This window comes from Hemicordylus capensis, chromosome 1 (genome assembly GCF_027244095.1).
Source record: "Hemicordylus capensis ecotype Gifberg chromosome 1, rHemCap1.1.pri, whole genome shotgun sequence".
In the NCBI taxonomy this organism is placed as follows: Eukaryota; Metazoa; Chordata; class Lepidosauria; order Squamata; family Cordylidae; genus Hemicordylus; species Hemicordylus capensis.
In genome coordinates this window covers 228,589,476-228,610,157 of record NC_069657.1, presented here as the reverse complement: position 1 = coordinate 228,610,157, position 20,682 = coordinate 228,589,476, and the positions used below count along the sequence as shown (strand labels likewise).

General features: G+C 45.9%; 2 protein-coding genes across 13 annotated transcripts in view; one reads left to right on the top strand and one right to left on the bottom strand.

Annotated features, from left to right (window-relative positions):
• Positions 1 to 7,711, bottom strand: part of COL6A3 (collagen type VI alpha 3 chain) — a 164,254-nt gene extending 156,543 nt beyond the window's left edge. For 8 of the 12 annotated variants that reach the window (XM_053283097.1, XM_053283107.1, XM_053283096.1 and 5 more), the window contains exon 1: positions 7,423 to 7,711. The gene's annotated coding sequence lies outside the window, so the exon portion shown is untranslated. The remainder of the gene's footprint in view (positions 1 to 7,422) is intronic. The other 4 variants (XM_053283100.1, XM_053283104.1, XM_053283105.1 and 1 more) reach the window with 1 other exon arrangement.
• MLPH (melanophilin) overlaps positions 1 to 20,682 on the top strand; it is a 214,227-nt gene that overhangs the window by 16,546 nt on the left and 176,999 nt on the right. The window lies entirely within an intron of this gene.

Genomic DNA, 20,682 nt, shown 5'->3' with positions numbered 1-20,682 from the left:
CAGGCCTGTAGAGAACATAGTATATAATGCTAATTCTAGGGGCTGATGCAGACAGACAAATGGGGAAGGAGTGTGGACACAAACACCTCCCCTGCAACAAGCAAGCCACCCACTGTGCCCAATGGCATGGGGGCAGTTCATCCAAACTGCTCCTAGTGTCATAGGAACATAGGAAGCTGCCATATACTAAGTCAGACCATTGGTCTATCTAGCTCAGTACTGTCTACACAGACTGGCAGTGGCTTCTCCAATAGGCTTCTCTCTCAGCCCTATCTTGGAGAAGCAGGGAGGGAACAAGAGATCTTCTTCATGCAAGCATGTAGATGCTCTTCCCAGAGCGCCCCCATCCCCTAAGGGGAATATCTCACAGTGCTCACATGTAGTCTTCCATTCAAATGCAAACCAAGGCAGATCCTGCTTAGCAATTCATGCTTGCTACCACAAGACCATCTCTCCTCCCATGAGATGAGCATTAGGCAGCTTCTGTCATTAGGCAGCAGGGTGGCACACCAGAGCAGGGAGAGATTAGCATGTTCATGCCCTTCCACCTTTTACTTAGGACAGCCCAGCAGACATATTGCCTAAACCAATCCTTTATCATGAACTATGAGGGGACCAGAGGAACTGCATGTGTGAGTTACGACTGCTGTCAACTATAAAGGGGGGCCTGAGGAAGGCATTTGCCGCTCAGCAGCTCTAATATAAATGCTTTCCTTCAGTGTGTTCTTCTTTCTCAAGCTACAGAGAAATCATACAAGAAAGTGTGGCAAAGCAAACAAAAAGATAAGATTGGAAATCGCTCCACAAAACCAACTCCTTGGAGGGAGGAGAGGATGCATTCCTTGTGTCATGTTGCTGAGCTTTGGAGCAGGCAGAAGCATAAGAATCTTCCCCCACGCCTCGAGGCCCCCCCCAGAGGCAAGTCACATGTGAAGTGAGTGTGTGTGTATCAGCGAGGGGCCCATTTTAAAATTTTGTCTCTGGGCCCACTCCAGCCTCATTACGCCCCTGCTCGGCTCCTACAAACCCCTAAGCCCAGGATGGGTGGAGAGCTGATCTTGTGATAACAAGCATGCATTGTCCCCTTTGCTAAGCAGGGTCAGACTTGGTTTGCATTTGAATGGGAGACTACATGTGTTAGCAGTTTAAAATATTCCCCTTAGGGGATGGGGCTGCTCTGAGAAGAGGATCTGAGGTTCCAGGTTCCCTCCCTAGCATCTCCAAAATAGGGCTGAGAGAGACTCCTGCCCGCAGTTTTGGAGAAGCTGCTGCCAGTCTGTGTAGATAATACTGAGCTAGATGGACCAATGGTCTGACTCGATATAAGGCAACTTCCTATGTTCCTGTGAGACATGCCCTCCCTACCACATCCTCCGGCACATGCAGGGACATCGAAGGAGCGGTAGGTCAGTCATGAGAACAAACTCTGGCTTAGTAAACCAAAACGAAATATCTGAACCTCCCAGATTGCTGGTTTTCATGTATCTGCTTATTTAAATATAAGCATATTTAAAACAGCACGGAGCCTGGCATATAAACAGTACAGAACCAGCACGTTGAAACAAATATATAACCAGATGGCAAATAAAATGAAGAGGCAGAGTCATTTAAAACGAGCCAAGGAGTAACTAAAAATATATATAAAACTGAGTAACAACCTGAAATGGTTGTTAAACTTGACCCGTTTTCATTCCAAAAAGCCTGAAATTTTTTCATTCCAAAAAACCTGAAATTTTAGAAATTTACAAAGAGTTAATGGCATCAGATTAAAAATTTTAACCCACAAACAGTGATGATATGAATCACCAGCGCCTGTGGGAAGGTGGAAGAGGTGAGAAGGATTCCCTAGACTTGCCTCTCCAGGAGGGTCGGCCGCAAGTCCAATGTGAGGTTTATTTCCCTCGCCTGCCAAATAGTTTGGCAGGGTGAGAAGTAGGGGGCTGGAGAGGGGAAGGGGGATGCTAGTTCTGCCTGTTTGAGGGCGACATGATAGGGACTATTCCTGGGGGTTAGAAGAGTATGAGTGGGGAATTATAAGGGTCCCTGTGTCCCGTATCCTGGGCCTAAAAATGTTTCATAAGGAGCTTATGAATCACCGCGGAGAAAAAACCACAAATGAATTGGCTGAGTTTCTCTTCCAATCCAAATCCCACTGAAACCACTGGAATGAGTTGGATTTGAGCCATTCCAGTTTTGGTGAGGAGCAGCATTGGACTGGAGGGAAGGTCGAGAAACTATTTTTGGCCAGGAATATTTTTCTCACCCAGGGAACTGATCAGGAAGGGAGTGCTACTAAAGAACATGACAAAGAGTTTCGCATGCCCTTTCCAAAGATTAGTCATAACAGAAATCTCCTAAAGGAGAAACCCAGGTTTAGCTTTATCCCAGCTTTCCAAACCCTTGGCAGTTATACATTTAGTGACTTCCTGCCAACAGGTTTCTACCTTAACTTCCATGCGTTCCAGACTGTTGCCCCTTTTCTAGTGGATGAATACACTGTTCATCCACTAGAGCAGGGGCAGGCAACCTTGGCCCTCCAACTGTTGTTGAACTGCAACTCCAATCATCCCCAGCCACAACTTATTGTGGCTGGGGATGATGGGAGTTGTAGTTCAACAACAGCTAGAGAGCCAAGGTTGCCTACCCTGAACTAGAGTCTATGAAGGTTAAAGAAAGGGTTCCTTTATATTAATAATGGACATCCATAAAAGCAATCAAATTACACAATGGAAACTGCCATTCCATGGCTTTCCACTTGGGGCACCTATACTCTTTGGAGATGCTGATCACCATTTTCAAGAGAAAACTACTGAGTATGAACAAACATGACACACAAGGAAGCTATTCACACAAACAGTGAAGTTTTCTCTGTGCGTGAGAACTGCCGGGAGCCGTGCAGCTCCCGGCGGCAAGCCCTGTATACTAGCCCGCCACTTAACCTGGGTTTTGGGCATGAGCGCACCAAAAAACTGGGCTAATTGATCATGTGTCACTGCAACACGACTTCATATAGCAGCAACACACAAGTAGCCTCTTGACTGGCATCAGGAGGCTCCCCGTAATGCACTGGAGCTTCTGGGAACCGGGAGGCCCCCAAACCTCCCAGCTCCCAACCAGCTCCAAGATGGAGATGGTAATTGTCTGGGCGACCAATCCAGCCAGGGGCGTATCTAGGGGTAGGGCAGGCAGGGCACGTGCCCCGGGCGCCACTTGAAGGGGGGCGCCATTTTGTAAAATTAATTTTTTTAAAAAAATGGCTGCCAAAAACAAAATGGCCACCGTGCATGCTCAAATGGCCTCTGTGAGGCCCTAGGTCATGCCAGGCTTTGCAGAGGCCATTTGAGCATGCATGGTGGCCATTTTGTTTTCAGTGGCCTTAAAAAAAAGATTTTTAAAAACAGCCACTGCAGATGCTTAAATGGTCCCTGCGAGGCCCTAGAGGCCAGCGGGGTGAAGGGGAACTTTTGCAAAAAAACCCAGCCTTTAGGAAGCCCCCCAAAGGGGCTACAGGTAAAAATAATAATATAATATAAGACACTGTACACATATTCAGATTGGCACTATGTACAGAGAATCAGGACTTGTGAATAATAAGCTGACACTTATGAGCTAGGATTGTATTCATTTGCTCTTACTTTGCTTCTTGTTATAAGTGAGTTAAATGTGATGTCTTGCTAATATGGCTATTAATGGTGAGTTTGTCTTTGAATCAGTGTGAAATCCTTAATATTAAGGCCCACTGGGAGTTTCTTGCTCTCTTTCTCTCATTTTAACTGTCTTTCTGAAATACTAGAATATATTCCAAGCAGTGACACAGTTTACTCTGCATATCCTTTAATTATCTTCAGAGTATCTGGGAAAAGTCAAATTCTCCATTGATTTTTAAAACTTATGTAATGGTGATGCTACAATGCATAGTAGAGAATTAGACAGGCACTTCTGTTTAGTTTTCCAAGTACACCTCCACATAGTATTTGGGTATTTCATGGGCCCCTGCATACTGACATTTGTCATTTTCCAGCATTTTTTGGTCTGGCTAAGTCCACTGCTAAATAGTTTTTGAAATATTAAAAGATTAATGAGCTTGACTTGTATTTTTGAGCTGATATTATGGTAATGTTATCTGAAAGATGGGTGTCAGATGCTTGGACAGGGGGCGCAATTTCAGTGTTTGCCCTAGGCGCTATTTTCCCTAGATACGCCTCTGAATCCAGCCACCCAGGGAAGGCTGGAAGATGGTCTGCAGGAAGGAGAAATTTAACCCGCCCTCCACACAGACCCGCACGAAGCTCTTCTCACGGATCGTGTGAAGAGCTTCAAAGTGTGGTTTAGGAGAAGGAGTCTATTGTAGTTTGTAACTGACACACCAGCTTTGAACCATAAGCTTGCCATGAATAGAAGAGTGAGATACAAACTTACACCAGTGGAGTTCCAGTTCTGTGCCATTCTCAGCTGCTTTCTACAGGGCCAGGGCCACAACCCACACACTATACTATAAATTGTAACAGGAAAACAGAAAACCCACTGCTTGACATCTAGACTAACACTGTACTTATGCAACAGTCTGAGTTCCAAAGCTGCACCATCATGCAAGTAGAGGAATGGAAGTTTTCAACAATCTCCCATTCCCTTGGAAGCCCATAGTGTGTCACAAAATATGTCCCTGATGGTCACATAACCCTGAGAGGTATATTTTGGTAATACACGGTAGGCTTCAGAGGGAGGCGGAGAGAGTAAAATATTGCCCCTTCCCATGCTTGTGCAACAGCACAGCACTTTTGTACCACCATAGTCCTAGTCTGGATGTCAGTCAGTGCTTTTAATGTTCAAAGTGCTTCACGCTGTCTCAGTAACCCTGACAACAGAGGTGTTAGGTAGGCCTAACTAATGTTAGGTAAGCCAAATAGCATATGGAGGGGAGAGAGAGACAGAGAGAGAGAGTGGGTGGAGAGAGTGGTTTGCCTACATTTGCACTTCACTTAATTGCTAATATTTTAAATCAAGTAATTCAAATTTCAAATCTAGCTTTTCAGTTTAAAATGTGAGTTTGCTGCCAGACTTTGAGTTTCATTCTTTGACCAATGCCCTAATTGGTCAAAGTAAACCAATTTACTTACTCCCTAAACTCACCACTTAAATTTGAGCTTTCAGTATCCATTATTAAATTCTGATACAGTATCTGCATTTTAAAAAGGTTTGGAAAAACACACAATTTAAGTGCTAATCAGAAACCCACAGGTATGACTAGAGCTCTGCACAGCACCAATGTCAGTAGGGAAAGAGGACAGTCTACATCAGGCCTGCACAACATAAGGCCTGGGGACCAGATCTGGCCCCAGATAGGAACATCCTGTAGCAACAGCAGGAACTACTGAAGAGTTTTTGGGCTGTCCTTGGCGACTTGAGACCAAATGTCCCCCACCTCTGGGCTGGAGCCCACTACTGACACCATCCCTCTTTCCCCGCAGTTTTAGCCCAGACTCCAACCCTGTGTCCTTTCACTTTCATTAATATTTTAAATAAGTTTAATGTAATAATGAATGTCCTGAAAATTAGCCTTGGCCCCCACACACCAAGTCATGGTTGATTCCAGCCCACAAAGGCATTTGAATTGTGCACCCCTGGTCAACACTGACCTGTGATGAAAAGTTTTCCTTCATCAGTCAAAGGGTGTGTCTCTCTTTTTTAGTTTGTGTGCCCTTTGAGGACATGGAGTCTATTAATTAATGAATTAATCCATTCATATCTATGCAAACTGCTTTGGGAACTTTTGTTGAAAAGTGGTATATAGATATGCATCATATTGATATATTCATATTCTCATGTTGAGACTTTTTCTTTGTGCAATAAGGATAATCATGATGATGATAAACACCACCTAATCACATGACAAACAATCTTGTGTGAATGTGCTGACAATGTGCACATGCAGCTTGTTTACCCCCATCCCCACCCCACCCCTATGGGCCACTCCTATAGAGACCCAAGCTGTTGCTGCTGCTGCTGTTATTTATATACCACTTTTGAAGAAAATGTTTTCAAAGCAATTTACATAGAAAGAGAATAATGAGAAGATGGTTCCCTGTCCCCAAAGAACTCACAGTCCAAACAGAAACACCAGGTAGACACCAGCAACAACTACTGGAAGAATGCTGTGGACTGAATGGGGCCAGTTGCTCTCCCCTGCTAAAAATAAAAAGAATCACCACTTTGAAAGGTACCTCTTTGCCCTTTTAGCAAGGAATGCTCATGGTACATTTGGCTTAAGCTTTCACTACTCTTGCTGATCCATAGAACAGGACAAGACACACAGCTGCAGCTCAGCTTTTGCTCTGTATATCCCATCTGTGCACTAGAATTTTACTCTCCAGCACTGAACCTGGCACAGTCTCTTCCCCAGGGACCCCTTCACACAGCTGCTGTTGTAGAATGTCTGGACTTTGCCCCACCAAGAAAACCTTTGTACATCAGCAGCTGCTTTCTGGAGCAGAGGCAACACCTAATACAAGTTTTCCTAAAAGAACCAGGCATTCTAGGGTGACCTCCACTTCCCAAGGACTGCAGGCCAGTCTTGCTTAATAAACCTCTTAGGTAATGAACCTAGCATGGTCCTTTCTGAGGAATTATCTCCTGAACTTCAGCACATTGCAGGTCCAGTACTGTTGTCTCTTGAACAACTACAGGCAGAACACGAAGACATCGCCAAACTGTACTGTAAATAAAACATCAGTCGCTCTGCATTTTGAATCTGCTTCTCCAGAGTAAACGTACCAAAATCCCTTCCCCACTTCTCACTTGCTTGCTCTCGGTGCTATTACAGCCATAATAATTTATTTACGTTTTAGAGCCCAAACACAGAAGGTACCAAAACCAGAGAAAGTAAATTATGGCTTTCAGACTAATAAAGACAAGGGGATCAAAATAATCCCAAACATAACTGCCTAGGAGCCCAAAGGCAAATCTGGTCCCTTGATCTGACAATAAACAGAAAACTACGAGCTATCAAAGGCAGAGAGCACATACCAACTGAATTCACAAGAGGGAAACATGCACATTCTGGAGGTAAGAGCACCATATGGCAATATTCTCCTTCAGAGAGGAGAAAGAGGTTCCCCACCACCATCACTTTTTGTCAGTCCTCCTTTCAAAAATCAAAGCCCTCACGGAATCCTTTCCCACCCCAAGGACAGAAACCCACCAGCCCATCATCCACGGTCCGCAAAGAAAAGCTCTACTTCGGTCTGCTGTCCTCTGTCACCTTGACGAAGGGCCCTGTCCCACTCAGGTTTACAATCATGTGAAGAAGCACCACTTGCAGCCTCCCAGCTATTCCCACTCCTCAGCCTCGATCCACCAAGTTTCAATTTCAGCCTTCCCCCAAAGCCACCCCTTTTGCAATGCAAATAAAATAAGGACACTTACCCCTGAGTAAGTCTAACGTTAGGAATTCCAGGACCCTGTTTATGGAATCATTTGCATATTGGACTCATTTCTTCATTTAGTGAAACTTCCCTATTTCCCCCCCAGTGCTTTTCTCCACAGTGAGGGGAGGAAGTTGGGATTCTGAATGGTATTAGAAAAAAACAAAAAACAAAAACAACTTCTTGCAACTCTTCCAGTTGGGCTGGAGCAGTGAAGTGAGCTGCCTTGGTGGAAGATGCAGCTGAAAACTGGATTGTCTCCAGTGTTACAATCAAGGCCTCCTCACTGACTGACCCGTCCCAAACTGTAAATGAAAACCAGACTTGCACAAACTGCAAAGAGTTGTTTCTTCTGGCCCCTGACTGCAGGATGATGTCACAGTTCCAGCATTGCTTCCATCCCACACGAGCTCTTCAAAATAAAGTCCCTTCCCCCACCCCACCCCCATCACCTTTTGGAGAAGGAGATCTCAAATAGGCTCTCTGTTTTTCACACGTTGCTCCGTGTTGCCTTGCCAGAATCTAGTCAGCACTTCAGCTGTTTTTCATAATTATTGGACAGTAGAAGACAGGAAATGCAGCTTGCTTATCCATATTTTTTAAAAAAACAAAACACCACCTACAAACCCCCCTCAACTTCCTTTAATCTTTTAGGGCTTTTCTTATAGCCCCAAGTTTACTTTAAATTTTATACTTAGTAGTAAACAGAGAATCTATTTCTCAGACTTTAAAAAATGCAAACATTATGTTGTCTTGATATATTTTTCAGCAAGCAATATAATAATTGAAACATTATCGTGGGTGTGTCTTTCCCCTCTGTTTTACACACACAAACGTGCCAGTGCTGCTAATTATTACTGTGGGAGGAGAGCACAGAGATGATGCGGAATGGACTTTTGTGCAGCCCATCGCCCGCCGAAAGGTTTGGGGGAGGGGGACACACAAACATGTATGAGGCAGCTTACCAGGCTTTTTAAAGACAGCAATCAGTTCTTTAAAAGTAGTTTGTAAAATGTGAGGGCAGAGAAAAATGGGAGCTGGGGGGCTGGGCAAGCCTGCCGTAGCCCCCTCTAGCGATGAGTCTGTGTTTGCGGGAGATGGTCACTATTTTTATCCTGGGGAGGGAGTGAAGTTTATTAGATAATATAATTCTTCATTATTCTGATGTATTTTTCATTTCTTTCTGCATCAAATACAGAAAGGAATATGTTGCTGGAAGCTGTCCTGGTTTATTCTATAGCAAAGCCAGCCTTGTTTTGCTATAGAATGAACATCCGGAAAGTGAGACTCCCTGCCTCCCTAATGACCAGAATCAAAGTTTATTGGGGTGTTTGTTTTATTTCCAAGCAGTTTGTTTTGTGGCAGCTAAATCATAAAACTTCCAAATGAGTCAAATGAACTATTTAAAAAAATGAAGTGCCATTTGAAATAAAGTAGGCATTCTCTGAAGTGCTGAAATATCATTTGGGCCTGGTTTGGTTTTATATTGGGAGGGGCTATAGGTTGTACTGGTTTGTTAAATGATTTTTAAAAAATGTTGGTATAGATGTGATAATGATAATTCCTGGCATTTTTCTAGAAGGTTCAAGTGTTCATAACATTTAATATATATTATCTTGGTGTAATTCTGACAACAACACTGTAAGCTAAGTGGCCGACATCCTAACAAAATCCTGGAAGTTTTCCACACCCAATTTTTCATTTGTATCTCCTCCAGAATTGTGGGTGTACATTCACATATTGGCAAGATTTACCCTCAGGTGCCTGCAAGCTACCAGGGAGCACTTCACACACAATTTGGGGTTTTCACTGCACATTAGAATGTAGCCCAATATTTATGTGAGGTTAAAAAATCCACTTTTTGCATCAGGGTTGGGGTTGTGTTTTCTTGGTTTCTTTTTAGCAAATGCGAACTCATATTAAAGCCTTGCAGTAAACCCTGCTATCTGGGAAAGCTCCTGATGTTGCACGAGCGTGGATTTCAGAAACGTCACCTAGAGGTCCTCTCTGTCACCTTAAAGACATACCTGAAGGCAGTGCGACCCTCACAGATATATTTTTGAGTGACATAGCAGGCTTTCAGAGGAAGTGGAAGTTGTCAAAATCCCCCCCCGCCCCCCGGCCCGCAACCATGAGTGCTGGTGCTGACTTAGTTGGGGACTCATTCACAGCCCAAGCACATTTCACAAGCACCGGCATTTCATTAGTTAAGATGTCAGCCGATACTGTTATTCTCCCCATATTGTAAATGGGGGGCTAAGAGGTAGAGGAGCTATTCTAAGGCCACCTAGTAAGTTCAGGGCAAATTTGAAACAGGGATTTGCTGATTCATAGCTCAGTTCATTAGTCAACCAAGACTTTGGTTTGGGGCGGTATAAAAATCCATTAAATAAATAAAAATAAATTATGTTATATCATTTCTCTAAAAATAGATTATTTGGCACCCTGGGAAAAGATAGCATATTGTACTCAGTGTGTGGCAGCTGTGAAAAAGGCCAATTCCATGCTTGGAATAATTAGGAAGAGGGTTGGGGAAAAACCCTGCTAATTATAGTTAATAGGCCAGTCTCCAATCTTGCTTGGCTGGGCAAGAGGATTGAGAGGATGGTGGCCGACCAGCTCCAGGCAGTTTTGGAGGAAACCGATTATCTAGACCCATTTGAAACTGGCTTTAGAGCTGGCTATGGGGCTGAGGCAGCCTTGGTTGGCCTGATGGATGACCTTTACAGGGGAATTGACAGAGGGAGTGTGACTCTGCTGGTTCTTCTGGATCTCTTGGTGGCGTGAGATACCATCAACCATGGTATCCTTTTGGATCACCTGGGGATAGGGGGCACTGCTTTGCGGTGGTTCCACACCTATCTTGCTGGTAGATTTGAAATGATGGAGCTTGGTGACAGTTGCTCCTCAAAAAGGAGCTGTTAAATGGAGTCCCTCAGGGCTCCATTCTGTCACCAAAGCTTTTTAATATTTACATGAAACCGCTGGGTGAGGTCATCAGGAAATTTGGTACTGGGTGTTATAAGTATGCTGATGACACCCAAATCTACTTCTCCATGTCATCCTCATTATCACAAAATGGCATTCATTCCCTAAATGTCTGCCTACAGGCAGTAACAGGCTGGGTGAGGCAAACTGAAACTGAATCCAAGCAAGATGGAGGTGCTCATTGTAGGATGAGGGAATTTGAAGGATGAGTTAGATCTTCCTGTGCTGGACAGGGTTACACTTCCCCAGGAGGAACAGGTTGGGAGTACTCCTGGACCCAGGCATCACCCTGGTATCTCAGGTGGAGGCTGTAGCCAGGAGTGCTTTCTACCAGCTTTGGCTGATTCTCCAACTGCATCCATTCCTTGAAGAAGATGACCTCAAAACAGTGGTGCATCAGCTGCTAACCTCCAGGCTTGACTATTGCAATGCCCTCTACGTTGGGCTGCCTTTGTACGTAGTGTACAACGGAGCAGAAACTTCAATTGTACAGAAACTTCAATTAGTTCAAAATGCGGCAGCCAGACTGGTCTCTGGGGCAACCCCGAGAGACCATATTATGCATGTTTTAAAACAGTTGCACTGGCTGCCATTGAGGCGGGTCTCACGATCAGTGAGACCCACTTTTGCTTCTTTTGCGAGGTGAGTGGGCTAAGCCCACTCTTCCTGCACACGATCGCGGCGGGAGCCCTGGGTGGCCAGATTGGCCGCCCACACAATTGCCAGCTCTGTGACGGAGCCGGCAGGGGCTGGGGAGCTCGGGGGCCGTGTGGCCCCCGGAAGCTCCAATATGCCCTGAGCGAGTGTGCAGGGCATACTGGAGAGACTCTTGGAGCTGGGAGGTGGCTTTTCGCCTCCCCTTCGGGGGTCTCCTCGTGAGTAGGTGCAGCACAGAGCCGTGCCGGGGCTACTCAGAATCTTGAAAACCTGGTTTGCGGAGCACTCGCTCCACAAACCCGGTTTTAGGGCAAGGGTACTTGAGAGGACCTGCTCTAGAACCACCGGGCTTGAAGCCGAGCCTGGTGGTTCTCACGATTACAGAAAATCAGGCTAGCCTCGGCTAGCCCGGTTTTCTGCAATCATGAGAATATGTTTCAGGGCAAAATACAAAGTGCTGGTTATTACCTTTAAAGCCCTCTAAGGCTTGGGTCTGGGTTACCTTAGAGAGCGCCTTCTTCTGCATGATCCCCACCTCACAATAAGGTTATCTGAGGAGATCTATCTCCTTACCACCTGTATGTCTGCCTAGTGGCGACTCAGCCAGGCCTTCTCTGTAGCTGCTCCTGGGCTATGGAATGCACTCCCAGCAGAAATCCGTAGTTGGAGTTCATTGTTGGTTTTCAGGTGAACCCTTAAAACCTATCTGTTTGGCTGGCCTTCCAGGGTTTTTAAAACTGTTTTAAATGTTTTAATTGTTAATGGTTTTATACTGTTCTGTAATGATTGTTTTTTAAATGGATTGATCTGTGGGTTTTATTTTTATTGTTGTTCACCACTCAGAACCATTTGGATGGGGCAGTATATAAATGTAATAAATAAACAAACAAATACTATAATGCCCTTATATAAATCTATGGTGCAGCCAAATTTGGAGTACTGTGTACAGTTCTGGTCACCATATCTTAAGAAGAATATTGTAGAACTGGAAAAGGTGCAGAAGAGGGCAACCAAGATGATCAGGGGCCTAGACCACCTTCCTTATGAGGAAAGACCTGAGGCTTTTTACTTTAGGGAGGGGAAAGACTGAGAGAAAACATGATAGAGGTCAATAAAATCATGCATGGGGTGGAAAAAGTGGATAGAGATAAATTTTTCTCCCTCTCGCACAAGACTAGAACCAGGGGTCATCCAATGAAACTGATTGCCAAGAAATTTAGGACCAACAAAAGGAAGTACGTTTTCACACAATGCAGAAACAACCTATGGAATTCTCTGCAATGGGAAGTGGTGACAGCCAAGAGCCTGGATGGCTTTAAAAGGGATTTAGATAAATTCATGGAGAACAGGTCCATCTAAGAGGCTATTCCCACAATCAGGTGAAATCAGGCTAGGGGAGCCTAGCCCGATTTCGCCCGATCGTGGGAACCACCGGGCTCACAGGCGAGCCCGATGGCTTCCAGGCGGTTAAGTCGCCAAAGTAACCCTCCCCTTAAACCAGGTTTGCGGAGCGAGCGCTCCGCAAACCTGTTTTTTCTGCTCGTGAGTTGCCGCGGCACGGCTCCGTGCCTCAGCTACTCACGAGGAGACCCTCGACCGGGAAGCTTCTTAAAAGCAGCCTCCTGGCTTGGGGGTCTCTCCAGCATGCTCTGCGCACTCGTGCAGGGCATGCTGGAGCTTCTGGGGGCCACACAGCCCCTCAAACTCCCCAGCCCTAGCTGGCTCCATGACAGAGCCAGAAGTTGTGTGGGTGGCTGCTATGGCTACTCACGAGGAGACCCCCCCCGACCGGGAGGCTCAAAAGCAGCCTCCCAGCTAGGGCGTCTCTCCAGCATGCCCTGTGCACTCACGCAGGGCATGCTGGAGTTTCCGGGGGCCACACGGCCCCCAAACTCCCCGGCCAGCTCCATGATGGAGTCAGCAGTTGTGTGGGCGGCCTCTGCGGCCACCCGGAGCAGACTGACTGCTCATCTGTGAGGAGAGCGGGCTAAGCCCGCTCTCCCCGCAAACCCCCTACAATAGCTACTAATCTGAGGGCTATAGGCCACCAGCTTCAGGGGCAAGATGCCTCTCATTACCAGTTGCAAGTGAGTAACAGCAGGAGAGTGGGCATGCCTTCAGTTCTTGCCTGTGGCTTTCCCAGAGGCCACTGGTAGGCCACTGTTCGAAACAGAATGCTGGACTAGATGGGCCTTGGGCCTGATCCAGCAGGGTTGTTCTTGTGTAATTTGAAACCCAGGTCCATACAGCAGTGTCAAAGATATGCACACAGAAAATGTGGAACAGAAGGAACAAGAAACAGAAGGATCTGCCTCAGATAAAACATTCATTAACATAAATTAATGGTTGTTCAAATGGATTTGTATCCAAACTTTTTTTGTAAACTGCTATAGCATAGTGGCTAAAAAAAACTGAGCTCTGAATCAGGACCTCCTCACTATCAGTGTTGCCTCTGCCCACCAGGAGGCTTTAGCAAGCCACTCACAGCTTCCCCAATTTGCAATTTGGCAATAATAATGCTCACCCAACTTACAGCATTGTTGTAAGGATTAAAAGAAAATGTATGTGAAATGCTTTGACCATTCTGCATGCCATAACATCCCAAATAGTACTATTTAATATGAGGGCCATTCACACATACTAATTGGAGTTTTGTGTATGTCTGTGACAAAGCTATGTGTGATGTTAGATGCATCGTCATGTAGTTTGAATATATCCATGTTGTAAAGCACCCCTATGCAGTGTGACTATGGGAGATACCCACAATTCTGGAAGTGCACTATCTTTCAGGGGTCTGTTTTACTTAATGAGGCTATTCTCACGACCAGGAGGAACTGGGCTAAGAGAGCCTAGCCCAGTCCCTCCTGGTCGTATGCTGCTTCAGGAGCCACACAGCTCCCAGAAGGAAACCTCACAAAATACCCCTTCCTTAAATGAGGTTAACGGAGTGAGTGCTCCGCTAACTCTGTTTAGTTGATCGTGTGCTGCCGTGGCGCTGCTCCGCACCACGGTAACCCGACTGAGAGGCTACAACAAGCCTCCTGGCCTTGGGGGTCTCCCCGGGATGCCCCACACTCTCATGCAGGAATCCTGGGACTTCTGGGGGCCGGGCGGCCCCGATCCCCACCGCCCCTACCGGCTCTGTGACGGAGCCGGTAATCGTGTGGGCAGCTGATCTGGCTGCTCAGGGCAAGCTCCTTGACCATCTGTGGGGAGAGAAGCCTAAGCCCGCTCTCCCCACAGATCCCAGCTAGGCTCTACACACGGATCGTGTGTACAGCCTCAATGTATGAAAATCCATCAGTAGTTGTAAAAATCTCATGATAAAGTGATCCGTGAGAAGTGCTTGTGGGTTGTCAGCTTGAAGCCATAGGAGCATAGGAAGCTGCTGTATACCAGTCAGACCATTGGTCTATCTAGCTCAGTATTGTCTTCACAGACTGGCAGTGGCTTTTCCAAGAGTGCAGGCAGGAATCTCTCTCAGCCCTATCTTGGAGATGTCAGGGAGGGAACTGGGAGCCTAGATGCTCTTCCCAGAGCGGCTCCATCCCTTAAGTGAGCACTATCTTATAGTGCTCACATGTGGTCTCCCATTCCAATGCAACCAGAGCAGACCCTGTTTAGCTAGGGGGACAAGTCATGCATGCTACCACAAGACTAGCTGTACACACTAGTCCTTGGGCAGGCAGATTGCCCGCCCAGACGAGCAGCAGCTCCCTGTAGCCCAAATAATGCACCATGCGGATGGGATTACTGGGATCCCCCACCACCACCACCAAGTGTGCCTGCCATGGCTGCAAGCAGCCACGGCGGACACATGATTTTAAAAATGAGGTTAAGAGAGTACTCGCACGCTTAACCTCATTTAACTGGGTGGCTCAGTAGATGGATTTGCTGCCGTGTAGCCACTGTGATCGGGTGTGATCCCGGTGGTTCACACGAGCATGCAAAAATGGACTGGGCTCCCTTAGCCTGGTTTTGCACGCTTTGTGTGAATAGCCTCAGTGAATAATTCAAGGATGCTGCTTTACTAATCATGTCCACTGGAATATATTCCCTTCTGCTTACATTGGAAGAGTAACTGCACTAAGAGTATTTATTCATTTAAATGGGCATGCCACCTTTCTACCATTTGTGGTATCCAAAACAATCAGTAACAACGCAAAGAATACTAGACAAACAATACAAAACCCATATCATTACAATTATTCAAAAGGAATGCAGAACACCCACCCCAGACAGAGTAATCCAACGGCCAGTCATACCAGTATCCAGCTTACACATGCATAAAGTTAGCATAGCATAGCTGAGTTACTATGTACGCCTAGCATAGCCTCCAACTGTCTCTATTTACCAGGGACAGATCCTGTTTTCTAGAATTTGCCCCTGGTAAATCACTGCCCCTATATTTGACTCTTGGGGATGCCCCACTCCCCCATGTGTTGCTAGAGTTGTCATTCTTCAGGATTCAGTTTCCGCCCCAGTCTCTCCAAGATTTATTAAATTCTCCAAGTGGGTGGGTGGATGCATCATATTTATTTTTATACTTATTTTTACATTTATATCCCACTCTTCCCTCAAGGAGCCCAAAGCAGGTGAGTTTTGTGGCTGAGCAGGGATTTGAGTTCATTTTTCCCAGTCCTAGTCCAGCACTCTAACCACTACACCATGCTGGCCAGAGGTACACCTAGTAATTTTGGAGCCTGGACCTAAAGGCCTTTTGCCACCCACCCCCTGCCCATGCCCACCACAGGATAAGCTGCAATCCACTTTTTAAAATCAAAACAAAACAAAACACCAGAACATGCTTGGGGAAAGCTGGAAACCTTTGGGGCATTATTTTTAGAAGAAACCCCTGTAGAAACATTATCATTTGATCAACATCCTAATTCTGTCTGTCATAAAAATGCCTGCCAAAATAATCTGTCTCCATTGCATCCATTAGTTTTTTGTAGAATGCTGACTGAGCATTATTTGGGCCAGAGCACAGATGCTTGCTAACCACTGTAATTTCCTGTTCCTAACATTCCTGTTAAAATCAAGTATCTCTACCATTCCTATCTTCTTTCCTATTTCTTAAAGGTCAAACAAACCATGATTTACAATACTTATTACAACTTTCTTGTTTATAAAAAGAAGTAAAGATATCACCCAGTTTGGTGATATCTTTGTGGCTAAACTACAAACCTTGTCATTCCCAGGTGTGATTTCTCCACCTCCAGAATGATATATTTTGGAATGTAGATAGATGTGAATAAAATTCAATCCCCAGTTCCCTTAAAAAATACTGTCAAGCACTTTCCCCTAAAACTTCAGCCACAGGACATAGTTTTAAAAAACATTTCTACACCATGGGATATTTGGGAGCTCTTCCACTTACTTGCCAATTCAAGTATTTCCTCTTTGTAGCAATAAAAAGCCTCTGCATGCCTATAAGTTTTCCCACTTGGGGCAAAGCGCCGTTTATTTTGGAACAACAGGCTTTCAGCAAGAAAGCACACCGCAGTCCTGATCCCTGATCCTGTCATGATCCTGATCATGTGATCCTGCAGTTCTGTTCCATTGATTCATGATCAGCTTCCCATTGGCCCCAGTAGGCAGGGAGGAGGGAGGAGCACATATGTACAGTACTCTGACTCGGCCAGTCTGCCCCGGCCCACCTGCTGATCATTGGGGGTGGGGGAGGAGCAGCGGCCCAGCTGTGTATGCACCTGGGAGAGCTTCCCATGGTGCAGAAGCAGCAGCATGCCAGAGGTGCAATCCTGTGACAAGTAAAAACATCCCTGGTGCTGGCAGGGTGTGGCTGTGCAGATGCCCATGAAGAACAGTTGTGCATGTGCACTCAGCCCCCAGGGGCATTTTTTCCCTCCCAATAGAAAAGGCACACCTTAGAGTGTTTGTGGTATCTGGACCAATTAGAGAGACCATGAGCCAATCACCTGGCTCTCACATTACCCGATAGGCCATTTGTGTCAACAAACCTTTGTCATCCCATCTATAATCACCAACACACACACACACACACACACACACACACACACACACACACACCATGATTATTTGCCTCAGCCCAATGATCATTGTCCAAATGGACCTTATCATGAAACTGATGAAATGCACTCCAAGCCACAGAGGCCACTTGAGCCTCTAGTGACAACGCTGGATCAATGAACACCCCCAGATTGTGAACCTGGTCATTCGGGGGGATGCAACTCCTCTCGCATGGGGGATACTCCTCTGGCAGGTGGGGGCCTCCTTGTAGTGGGTGATTCGATCATTAGAGGTATAGAGAGATGGTTTGTGACCCGCATGTTGACCACACGGTGACTTGCCTGCCTGGTGCGAAGGTTGCGGACATCATGCAGTGTCTAGACAGGCTCTTAGGCAGTGCTGGGGAGGAGACAGCTGTTGTGGTGCATGTCGGCACCAATGATGTGGGGAAATGTAGTCGGGAGGTCCTGGAAGCCAAATTTAGGCTGATAGGTAGCATTTTGAAGTCCAGGACCCCCAAGGTAGCATTCTCAGAAATGCTACCTGTTCCATGCGCAGGTACAGTAAGACAGGCAGAGCTGAGGGGTTTCAATGCGTGGATGAGACGCTGGTGCCAGGAGGAGGGGTTTAGATTTGTTAGGCACTGGGATGCTTTTTGGGGTAAGCAAGGCCTGTACAAAAGGGACGGGCTGCACTTGAACCAAGATGGAACCAGACTGCTGGCACTTAAAATCAAAAAGGTTGCAGAGCAGCTTTTAAAATGACGCCTGGGGAACAGCCGATGGGAGCTGGGCAGTATCCCATGTGGCAAAAGCCATCCCATAAAGTGTGCGGGTGCAAAGGATTCAGATAAAAGAGAAGGGGACAGAGCAGAACCTCATAAGAGCAGACGGGAGCCTGTGCCAGCAGGTCAAAGAGTCAAAATAATAGCACACATCAGGTGAGAGATTCAACATACAGATGCTCATATGCCAATGCCAGAAGCCTCCGAGCCAAGATGGGTGAGCTGGAGTGCTTGGTGGCTAACGCAGAAACAGATATAGTGGGCATAATAGAAACATGGTGGAACAGTGAGAACCAGTGGGACACTGTTATCCCTGGATATAAACTCTATAGAAAGGACAGGGAGGGGTGCCTTGGAGGAGGGGTAGCACTGTATGTTAAAGAAGGGATAGAATCTAACAAGCTAGAAAACCTAGGTGGACTGGAGTCCTCCACAGAAACCCTGTGGGTGACAATACAAGGCCTGAAAGGGAATGTGCTACTGGGGACATGCTATCGCCCTCCGGATCAAAATGCCGACAGTGACTGGGAGTTGCAGGAGGAAATCAGGGAGGCATCAAGGAGAGGCAGGGCTGTAATTATGGGTGACTTCAATTACCCACACATAGACTGGGTAAATTCACAGTCAGGTCAGGACAAAGAGGTCAAATTTTTAGATACGCTAAATGACTGTGCCCTAGAACAGTTGGTCATGGAACCAACCAGAGAGAAGGCGACCTTGGACTTAATTCTGAGTGGCACTCAGGACCTGGTGCACGATGTCAGTGTCATTGACCTTTTTGGGGAACAGTGACCATAGTGCCATCAAATTCAGCATACAAGTGGGGAGAGAATCACCAAGGACGTCTAACACGGACATTTTGAATTTCAGAAGAGGAAACTTCTCCCAAATGAGGAGTATGGTGAAAAGAAAGCTGAAAGGGAAAATCAGGAGGGTCACTTCACTCCAGAATGCATGGAGTTTACTCAAAACCACAATACTAGAGGCCCAGTTAGATTGCATACCCAAAAGGAGGGAAGGTACCACTAAGTCCAGGAGGATGCCAGCACAGCTAACAGGTACCGTCAAGGAATCCATAAAAGGGAAGAAGACTTCCTTCCAAAATTCCTTCCAAATGAAGAGAACAGAAAGGAACACAAACTCTGGCAAAAGAAATGCAAGGTGACAATAAGGGAGGCAAAAAAGGATTTTGAGGAACATTTAACCAAAAGTATCAAGGGGAATAACAAAAACTTCTTTAAATACATCAGAAGCAGGAAACCTGCCAGGGAGGTGGTTGGACCATTAGACAATGAGGGAGTGAAAGAGATTATTAAGGAGGATATGGAGGTTGCAGAGAAGCTGAATGAGTTCTTTGTGTCTGTCTTCACGGCAGAGGATACTGTGTATATACCTGTTGATGAACCAGGCTCTTTAGGGATGGAGGCTAGAGAGCTGAGTCAGATAGAAGTGACAAGAGATGATGTTTTAAACTGTCTGGAAAAACTGAAAGCTAACAAATCACCAGGGCCGGATGGCATCCATCCAAGAGTCCTCAAAGAACTCAAACGTGAAATTGCCGACCTCCTTGCTAAAATATATAACTTATCCCGCAAATCTGGCTCTGTACCAGAGGACTGGAGAGTAGCAAATGTAATACCAATTTTCAAAAAGGGGTCCAGGGGTGATCTGGGAAATTACAGGCCAGTTAGCCTAACGTCCTTTCCAGGCAAATTGATGGAAAGCATCCTCAAGGATAAAATTTTAAAGCACATAGAAGAACAGGCCCTGCTGGGAGTGAGCCAGCATGGCTTCTGCAAACGTAAATCTTGCCTCACCAACCTTTTGGAGTTTTTTGAGAGTGTCAGCAAGTGTGTGGATCAAGGTGATCCAGTTAACATAGTCTACCTGGACTTCCAAAAAGCTTTTGACAAAGTTCCTCATCAAAGACTCCTGAGGAAACTTAGCAGTTATGGGATAAGGGGACAAGTACATGTGTGGATTGCTAACTGGTTGAAAGACAGGAAACAGAGGGTAGGTATACATGGAGAGTTTTCACAATGGAGGGAAGTAAGAAGTGGGGTCCCCCAGGGACCCGTACTGGGACCCTTTTTAATTTATTCACAAATGATCTAGAAGCAGGAGTAAGCAGCGAGGTGGCCAAATTTGCAGATGACACCAAACTCTTCTGGGTAGTGAAATCCAAAACAGATTGTGAGGAGCTCCAAAAGGATCTCTCCAGACTGGGGGAGTGGGCGACAAAATGGCAAATGCGGTTCAATGTTAGCAAGTGTAAGGTTTTGCACATTGGGACGAAAAACCCCAACTTCAAGTATATGCTGATGGGATCTGATCTGTCAGTGACTGACCAAAAAAGGGATCTTGGGGTCGTGGTGGACAGCTCATTGAAAGTGTCGACTCAATGTGCGGCAGCTGTGAAAAAGGCCAATTCCATGCTAGGGATCATTATGAAGGGGGTTGAAAATAAAACTGTTAATATTATCATGCCCTTATACAAAACAATGGTGCGACCACACTTGGAGTACTGCATACAATTCTGGTCACCACATCTTAAAAAAGATATTGTAGAACTGGAAAAGGTATAGAAGAGGGCAACCAAGATGATCAGGGGCCTAGAGCATCTTTCTTATGAGGCAAGACTACAACACCTGGGCTTTTTAGTTTAGAAAAAAGATGACTGCGGGGAGACATGATAGAGGTCTATAAAATCATGCATGGTGTGGAGAAAGCGGAGAGAGAGAAATTCTTTTCCCTTTTACACAACACTAGGACCAGGGGTCACTCCATGAAATTGATTGCCAGGAGGTCTAGGACCAGCAAACGGAAGTATTGTTTCACACA